The sequence below is a fragment of the Pipistrellus kuhlii genome, unplaced genomic scaffold (assembly GCF_014108245.1).
Source record: "Pipistrellus kuhlii isolate mPipKuh1 unplaced genomic scaffold, mPipKuh1.p scaffold_m20_p_13, whole genome shotgun sequence".
In the NCBI taxonomy this organism is placed as follows: Eukaryota; Metazoa; Chordata; class Mammalia; order Chiroptera; family Vespertilionidae; genus Pipistrellus; species Pipistrellus kuhlii.
In genome coordinates, this window is record NW_023425438.1 from 14,588,362 (window position 1) to 14,598,827 (window position 10,466).

Here is a 10,466-nt window from a genome sequence, read left to right on the forward strand (position 1 = left end):
GACCTTCTCCATGGTGACATTTCTAGACCCAACTCACCAGCAACCCCATTCCTTCCCTCAAGCTCACACCATCTGACTGCCCTACGTTCTACTTTGTCATTCAATATTCCAATTTTTTTTTCTAACCTGGATCCACACTCAATCCCTTCCATGCACTGTACCTACTCTCATCGCTCCAGCTGCTGTGTTATCTATCACCAGTCTTAAAATCTTGCTTGTCACCCAAACTATCAGTCCACCTAGTATGTTACCTTCTTTCTTCCACTTCACAACCCTCAAATTCCTAATCCTGGGGCAATTCAATCCCCTTCTGGAAACACACACACACACACACACACACACACACACACACGTAGACTGACCCTGCTATAATGTAATAATAGGGTCTTCAGATTCATTTAGACACTAAATGCTATCCAGTATCTCTTTTATATGCCATTAATCAGGTCTTTCTACCATAACTCACACTGTCTTTCCAAATTTTTGCCACTTTCCCTCTTACGGACCCATGTGGGGAGGGGGTGAAATGGGAGAGGGGTCTTCTTATTTTTCTTAACCATTTGTGTAGGTTGTTTATAATGTGAAGATACTATTTCTTTCACTTACTTTTAACATTTTCTCAATCATTGGCTTTTAATAGTTCTTATTTTTATTAATATTTAGTATTAATTTATAAATTTAAACTAAATCTTAATTAAATTTCCACCAGGCTTTTTGTACAAACTGACAAGCTGATTCTAAAACTTGTGTAAATGCAGAATCTAGAACACTCAAAACAATTTTGAAATAGACCAAAGTTGGAAAACTTACACTACCTGATCTCAAGATTTTCTATAAAGCTATAGAATCAAAACACTGTAATTCTGGAATCAGGATAAACATACAAATCAATGAAGGAGAAGATACTGTCCAGAAACAGCGTTACATATTTATGGTCAACTGATTTTCAACAAAAGTACCAAGGTCAATGAAAAAAATAATTGTCTTCATTACAACCAGTACTACTGTAGAACAACTGACAATCCATGTGGTAAAAAAGAAAGAAAAAAAAAATTTTCAACCTACATGTCCTATCTTATACAAATACACCTAAAAATTTTAAAATGCAAAATTTCTGGAAGAAAACAAAGGAACAAATCTGGGGATCCGGGAATTGGCAAACTTTTTCTGCGAAAAGCAAGACAGTCAACATTTCAGACTTTGTGGGCTCTACAGTCTTGTTGCAAATATACAACTCTGTCATTGTAGCATGAAGGCACCATAGACAATGAGTAAACATTAGGCTGAGGCTATATTCCACTGAAACTTTATGTACTAAAACAAGCAGTGGCCTGAATGGGCTGTAGTTTGCCAACCCGAGATAGGCAATGAGTTTTAGGTATAACACCAAAAGCACAAAACATAAAGAAAACATTTTATATTTTTGCACTTAAAATCTTAAACTTCTGCTCTTGAAAAGGCAGTGTTATGAAAATGTAAAGACAAGCCACAGGCTTGGAGAAAATAATTGCAAAACAAATGTCTATTAAAGAACTTTTTAATACAATTGTAAGAAAATAAGCGATTACCTAAGTAAAAGTAATGGACAAAATACCTGGACAATGCAAAAACAAAAACTCTATCCAAGAGCCTAGTTACATGGTACATGCGTTTAATCTTCCCTTTAGGCTCCCTAAAGCGAGACTACTCCTCTCTGAATTCAGTTTCCAAAGTTCTGCCTTACAACAAATGAAATAAAACTATCAGAGCATTTTTTTCAAGTTAATTTTTATTTTTAAATTTTTTCTTATTTATTGAGAAAGATTTGTAGCTCCACTTATCTATGTGTTCATTGGTTGTTTCTTGTATGTGCCCTGAATGAGGGTCAAACCCAAAACCTTGGCTTGTCGAGACGATGCTCTATCCAACTGAGCCACCCAGCCAGAGCTAAAAGTTAGTTTTTAGTTAATATATGTACCTGGTACAAAAGGAAATTGTACAAAAGGGTTAGAGTGAATAGAAATTTCCCCTGATCACCCAGCTTTTTTCCCTCACTTACTGTGTGGTTACAGTTATTCTGCTTATATAAAAGCATTTACATATATATTTTTCAAATGGTGGCATATTAAGATACTTAATACATCTTAAAGTTTATTTCATATCATTCTTTTTAAAAAAGATATACTTTTATTGATTTCAGAGAAGAAGAGAAAGGAGAGAGAGAATGATTGGCTGCCTCTGCTCACGCCCAACTGGGGGCCAAGCCCGCAACTCAGACATGTGCCCTGACTGCAATCGAACCCAGGTCACCTTTCGGTACAGAGGCTGACACTCTATCCACTGAGCCAAACCCACCAGGGCTCCTATAATTCTTTATAAAAATCCCACATACTTCCTTTTAATAATTTCGTATTTATGAATACATCATGTTTCATTTAGCCAGTCTTTCGTTAATGGACTCTTATATTGTTACCAATATTTTGCCACTATTGACAATGCTGTGTGTAAAGCATGTCTTTTATGACGTGGAATTACTGAGCCAAGAACATTTGGATTTAAATTATGATAGCTTTTGCTAGATTGTGCTCCACAAAGCTTAACAGGGAGGGAAAAATATGGACATGTATCAATAAATCTTTCAAGTCAGGGAAACTAAGCTAAAGCAACTTGTACAAAGAACAATGAAACCACTGGACTATGGTTTCAAGTATAATATGAGAAAATAGTCATCATTCAAATGATGTTCCTTACAGACAGATTCTATACAGACAGATGGCATGTCATTAAATCAGAACTCAGTACAGGTACAGGCATTTTCATGTCAGGGTAACTGAGTGACATGGTCTTGATATTTTGTTCGCTGAGACTTAATACAAGAAACTAGCTGAATATATAATTAAGATGTTCATTAAACTATCTTCTTATATCTAATATTTTAAGTGAGCTTTTGATAGACACTAAGTAGCTGTCAATGTGTGACTAATTCTTCTAATAAGAACACAATTTAATACTCTATAAGGTTGGTTAAAGTTAAGAGTCATATATATTTATAGACCCCAAATCTGCCTTTCTCTTAGAACTGCTCCAACTGAGATCATCAATATTCTACAATGCAAAAAAATATTCTTCAATGCTATATTCCTTGAAAATACGTTGGCCCTTGACTTATGTAAACTTAAACACCATCTACACAAATAATCCTTCCCTTTTAGTCACCAAGTACAGCCCACAGTCAAGGGCTAGAGAATTAAATTCCACCTCCTTGAAGGAGGGAAGTGTCTACATATATTACTTGGAATTCCTCTGTACGAGATAAATAAGTGGGGGCATTTATTTATTCAATCACATGTTTTAGTCAGTATGGAGTTAGGGATATTTACCATATATTTTGGGTTATAACCCAATATTATTATATTACTTATTTTTTTATCAGATTGTCCAAGCTTTGGTCATTGGGCACGCTTTCAGGTTGGCACCCGTATCGTTCTGCCAAGACCCTATTTGTTTGGACTTTGAGCTTTTTCTTACTTTCCAGCAATACAGAATGGTCCCAGCTCATTTGTATCTTCCCTGCCCTGATCCTGGAATCAGACATTTTCCAAGGAGCTTTAGTCCTTTTTGTTGGGTAACAGTATTGGAAATCAAAATTTGGGTACTTGGTGTGCTCAGTGCTACTGGGGTGTCATTATATATAGGTCCTTTCAGTAGACAAGAGCTAGAAAATATGTCTGTATACTAGACACACACACACACACACACACACACATACACACACACACAATGTGTCTATCTCCATATACATACATATCTATAATGTGTCTGCATCCATATCTATATTAAACTAAACATGAGTTCATACTGATGTCTCTAACTCTAACCCATGGTTTGTTCTAGTCTTTTCCTTGTGAATGGCTGTTACCTCACTCTCAAAAAGTGAGAAACCTGGATCCCATGATTCACTATCCATTTAACACTAGTATATATGCATAATGTTTTCAGAATTGTTAGCTCACTCTCTCCTAAATTTTTGGTCCTATGATTTTCGTCATTTCTTCTAAAATTCTTATTAGAATTCCCATTTTAGAGGTATGTTCCTATGATTTTCCACCTAAATCATCTGTTCTCTCTCTCAACATTCTACCTGCGTGATCTTTCGTATCCATGACTTGACCTTCCAATGCTGATATTTGTGGGCTTTCAAGGAAGGGAAATGGGTTTTTGTCAGGTTTTTGGTAAAAGGGTTGCTCCCATCCTCCCTATCCTAGAAACGAAAAAAATTTAGCAAAGATAGTTTTCAACTGAGGAATCCATCACAGCCCCTCTAGGTAATCTGGCTCCGTAACATTCAGGAAGCTGTAGGATCGTTTTTGTTTTTGTTATGAGGCTTTAACACTGCTGAGATGAGGCTATCAAGAAACCTGATATATAAGAAATCCCCACAAGAAGTTGGCTACATAGCAATCATTCAACCCCTTTAAGAAGATATTTTCTATTTAAAATATTTAAAAATGCATTTTCTTCTTCTTACTTTTCCACATTCAAGAGTATTTCAGTCTCTCCTTTACTTACCAGCACTGAGGAGATTTGCAAAGTACTGTATATCCATGTTTAAATATGTGTGAACTCTGGACTTGACCATTTTTAAAGGAAGTACTGAACAAAGTGAAAGGAAAATGCAAACTAACTTTGCTTGAGATAGAATACTAGAATAATGCATGTTATTACAGTTAATTTGCATATAGACTCTAAACTAGTGGGAAGTAGCTACGTGAAAACAAAAGCTAGATTAAGAACAATGGGCCTCCTCAATAGAAAATAAGCCACCTGAGACAAGTTGGACAAAAGCCAAAAATATGAAACATATACCCAGGGACATATTATTGCAAAAGTAAAGTGTAAGAAACAGGTTTTTCAGCTTTCCCAAAATAAATATCCCTGATTAGCTAAAAATTCCATAGTGTTAGTCACAATAAAGATTTACTCACTGAAATGTCATAATACAAATACTAAGATACATTTAATTATTAAAACAATGATCCTGCCTGGCCAGTGTGGCTCAGTTGGTTGAGTGCTGTCCCATGCACCAAGAGGTCGATAGTTTGATTCCTGCTCAGGGCACATGCCTGGGTTGTGAGCTCAATCCCCAATAGGGGACATGCAAGAGGCAGCCAATCAATGTTTCTCTCTCCTCAATGTTTATATAACTCTTTTTCTCCCTTTCCCTTTCCTCTCTCTATAAAATCAAATTTTAAAATATATATTTAAAACAATGATACTTTTCCAGCTCTGAATGGTAAACAAACTGATCACTTTTTGTTTAAATCAAAACTACTGAATATGACAACTAAAGGTAGAGAGGCAATCTGACTAGAACAGTTTATAAAAATTGTTACAAATACTTAACCTAACCAGAGGTATCTAAAAGGCAGGTATTTGTCTATCCAAATGAATGCTTAATAGAATTCCAGGCAACATAACAAACTGAAATTAAAACATCATCAGACAATGTTGGTGAAGATATATTTGTGTAAAGTCCATCATTAGCCTTGTCTGAAATCAGCTCCCGTAAGTGGATTCTGTCTCATAATTTTCCTTTTTTTTCTAATTCTAAGTCTTCAAATACTTAAAAACCCTATGGTTCCTAAGAACTGTATTCCTGGAGAGAAGGGGAAGGAGTCTGTGATATTAAGTAGGAATGGGAAAAATGACTTTCAAGTGTACTTATATAGATGATTAAATTATAATTGGAAAAAAACATTGGATAAATGAAATATTAAGAAGCAGGAAATTAAGAAATAAGACTAAGAAAAATTAGTCTGTATACTTTCCTCAGGTTTACATGACACTTGCTCTTTCATCAAATATCAACAGATGTGGTAGAAAGACAAAATCCATTTAACAGCTTTAAAAATAAATAAGGTACATTTAAAACTAATAAAAAAATAATGTTGAGTGCAAACTGTAACTGAAATATAAAACATTTCAAATAATAATAAATATAAAAATAAATGATTTTTTTAAAGCTGGTCAGATATAGTAAAAACAAATGGGAGAAGGATATTGAGGAGAAGATGGAAGGGCAGTCAATGAAGATGTCTTTTGAAATGAATGAATAACCCAAATGCAAATAATCTACCTACAGATGATCATGGCTTGACCATACATATAATTAAGGTAAAATATATTATTCTATATTAACATATGCAAAATGTTAAGAGAATGCCTGGTACATAAACACTCAAAAAAGTGTTCACATTACAACTATTAATTTATAACACCCATTGTTTATAGTTTAAAGAAATCCTAAAAACTCAATCTTAACCTCTCCTAAGGATATGAATACTACATATTTTAAGGTAAATGCAATTTAAATATATTACTTCTTTCAGATCTTTCTTTAAAAGCAAGATTTATCCTCCAATTATTAGTACAATGTGTTAGCTTATAAATTACCAGAGAACATTATTATATTGTTATTAATTAAAGTTTTAACAAACCACTGAAACCGGTTTGGCTCAGTGGTAGAGCATTGGTCTGCAGACTGAAGGGTCCCGGGTTCGATTCCAGTCAAGAACATGTACATTGTTTGCGGGCACATCCCTGGTAGGGGGTGTGCAAGAGGCAGCTGGTCGATGTTTCTCTCTCAAAGACGTTTTTAGCTTTCTATCTCCCTCCCTTCCTCTCTGTAAAAGAATCAATAAAATATAAAATAAAAAATAAATAAATGTACATTATAAGAAAACATGATTTTAAAAAATTATAAATAAAAAAATGAAGTTTTAACAAACCTTTTTATCCTTTACAATATTTAGCCTACTTCCGATCTATTTTAATACCTGGCCAAAATCATAACTCAATGTACATTTTTATTACAGCATCTTCTTAATCAGGTGTCCTTCCTCCCATTTCTACACCACCCCCAAATCAGGATCCAACCTCTAGCTCCTCTAGATTTGGGTACTACAACTGGTGTACTCTCTTTGTAACTTCAAAATGCCTCTAATATGTGCCCTTATCAGATACCATTACAATACCTGCGGACATATCTACTGCCATTATAGTCTGGGATTTCCCTCAGGACAAGATCCATATTTTCTTCATCTTTATGAAGGTGTCACACAAAGCCCGATACTAAACGCTTCTCAATGCTTGCTGAATAAGTAACTCTATCTTTCAGAAATAAACTAAATCATCAAGAAACAATTTAAACATAGTGCAATTAGATGAAGGAGTATAGTTATTGAATCATCTTTACAAAAACAAAGTCATCATGAAAACTCAAAAATGTGTGAGAGGCTATATATCACTGTGATGGAGGGCAAGAGAATTTGGAGTCAGTCCCAGTTTTCATTCATTCGTGGCAACAAGTAATTAGTGAGCGGCTACTTAAAGCCAGGCACTACTTGACCCTGCCCTCATAGAATTTACATTTCAGTGGGGAGAGGTAAACAATAAAATGAGTAAATTATATAGTATGTTAGAAGGTGGTATGCACTGGGGGTGATTAGAAAATAATTTGTAGGAGGGAAAAGAAAATATTAAGTAAAAGGGAAGGGAGGGAGAAACTTGTGACACTAAACAGGATGATATAAGTACACATCCTCTATCCTAAGTGAGGTTTGAGCAAAGACTTGAAGGAGTGGGAGAGAAATTCAAGAAACTGCCAGAATGCTTTCCAGAATGGCCGCAACATTTTACAGTCCCATCAGCAGTGCATGATTTTACATTCCCATCAGCAGCTTCTGATTTCTCCACTCTTGTCAACACTTGTTTTTATCTGACGTTTCAAATTCTAGCCAACCCAGAGGGTGTAAAGTGGTATCTCATTTTGGTTGGGATTTACATTTCTCCGACAGTTGCTTTTTCATACTCTTAACAGTGTCTTTTAAAGGTTGGAAGTTCTTAATTTTGTTGAAGCCCAATTTATGTGTTTGTTTTTCAAGGATCATGACTTCAGTGTTCTAAGAAATCTTTAGACTCATAGTCACAAAGTTTTAAACTATGCTTTTTTTTTTGTAGAAGTGTTGAAGTTTCAGATTTTATTAGTTTTAGAATTTGGAGTTAATCTCTACCAGAGCCTACCAGTAAGTAGCAAAAGTGTGTAAATAAGAAGTTAAAGCCAATAGGAAGAAGTGGGGTCTGTATCTTACTGAAGAGAATACATGCTCTCATTAAGGCATTCAAATTCATAGATAATAAAAACACTGTGTAGTCTAAACAAAATGGGTGTTACACGTGGTTGAGTGAGGTGTACAGGAAATAATCACTGGTATATAAATATATCTTAAAAATGAAAATAAGCTGGTTAGAAAGAGGGGACTACATTGGGGGAAAAGATTTTGCAGCAATGTAAGCTGAGGAAGTAAACAGCGGAAGGGAGGAAGATGACACTAACAGGTAGGAGACAGAAAAAGATCAGATACCAGACTGAGAATTAAAAAAGGGTTAGACCAAATTTTTAAAAGTGTATCACTACTAATATAATTATTATTAATACTAGAGGCCTGGTGCATAAAAATTCATGCACTGGAGGGGGGGGGGGTCCCTCAGCCCAGCCTGCCCCCTTCCCCTCAGCCCAGCCCGTCCCTTTCTCACAATCTGGGAGCCCTCAGGGGCAGGAGGCAATCCAGCTATCAGGGGAAAGTGATGCCCCCATCACACTTCTGCTGCTGCCACTGCCAGCAGCGCAAGCCTTGGCCAGCCCTGGCTACCTGAGTCTCGGGCAGCCCTGTGTGGCTGAGCAGCCAATATCTGAGGCTTGCCTGCACCTCAGGCTGGCCCTGGGCAGCTGTGGGGCTGATGGGACTGGGGGACTCTGGAGCAGCCAGACCCACTTGGGGGCGGGCCCAACCAAGCTGTGTGCCTGCCGCCCCAGCATGGCTGAGGGGACTGCACCCTGCCACCTTGTGGCTGTGGGCGCTGCCATCTTTGTGGGGGTGTGACAGTCCATATTCCCTCTTTATTAGATAGGATTTCACAAGAGCGGCCATTAGTTAGGTTCAGTTAACAACAATGACATATAACATTTTTGCAGCTTAATGAACTTTTAGTCTTCACTCCCCCTCAAATAAAGGAAAAACCTATTCATATTCATAAAGAGAAAAAATATATTTCATAGGTCAGGGTCCATCATGCCTTTATAACATACAGAGCAAGGCTCGGTCTATTCACCACCAAGAAGCAGCACATAGGAGGTGATAAACTACTCAAAGAGTGACATCGCCAGCTGGCTGACAGTGACAGAACTTCCTCTGTGACAGAACGAAGGATTTCTTTCTTGAAAGAGTCTCACTGAGAGTTTGTTTGATCTTTGTTTTTGTGTGTTATTTATTTTTAACTCCAGATCCAATGAACTAAAGAGTAATTATTTGCTTTGGGGGAAAACATCAAAAAAAAATTCTGAATAAATTAGAAATCCAGACTGTAACTTCAGAAGTCCACCGAAATATTAATAGCTTTTGTGTAGAGACAGGAGAAGATACAGTTAGTTACTTGCTTATTTTACTCACTCTGTGCTTTTTTTCTCCCTTTTATTAAATATTTCCCTATTTTCCACAATATTCTAATTTCCTTTCATATCAGGGGGACAAAAACAAGCAAGAACACAGAATAGCCTTCTTCCAAGTAATATAACATGAATCACCTTTAAGCTCTCAAAATACCAAAGGAGGAATAAATTTAGCAAAGGGTGCCAAAATAAATGTCCCCAAAGTAAGTTACTCCTAAATGTGCCTTTAATAATATAGAAGTCTCAGAGAAAATATGTTTTTAATAATATTTTTTAAATAAAAGATAAGCTCTTTCTCAATGCTAAACTAGGACTGACAGCTATAACGTACTCCGTTGCCCCAAATTTGAGCAAGGGTCAATATATGATAAGCTCCCTTCTGGCTCGTACAACTGCTTCTTTTTTCAATGAATCGGTACGATCTCTTTTTAAACTCTGATAGTTAATATAACCATTCATTTTGCAGATTCACCTGACACCCATTATACTAAACTTAATACCATGTTTACTTTTTAGTAGCCATAGGTGTTTTTCAATGTAAAAATCTAAGCCATAAAAAAATCTAACTTTCTACTTATATTTACATTTTATTACCCAGTGTCCTTACTTTATTAATCTGTTAATATTATTCATTTAAGTCACAATTGCTAGAGACTAGAATATTATTTGCTCCACGCAGAGTTCAGTAAAATAAAAAGGAAGACCATCACCAATGCTTATGTGACTGCGTTATTGCCAGGAAATTAAAATTTGCTATTTTTCAACTAAACTGGTCAAATGGATTATGACTGCCTTTATTCAAAAGTAAGTTGGTCACAGATCCTGAGCCACGCAGTTCCAGGAACCTGTTCATTTGATAGTACATAGAAATGCTTCCTTACATATATCAAGTGCTTCTAGAGTTGGCCAGAGAAATTGCTGAACCTAATAACTGCTCACCATCTAGAACTAACGATCTCAGTCCAGGAAGAAGGTTTTC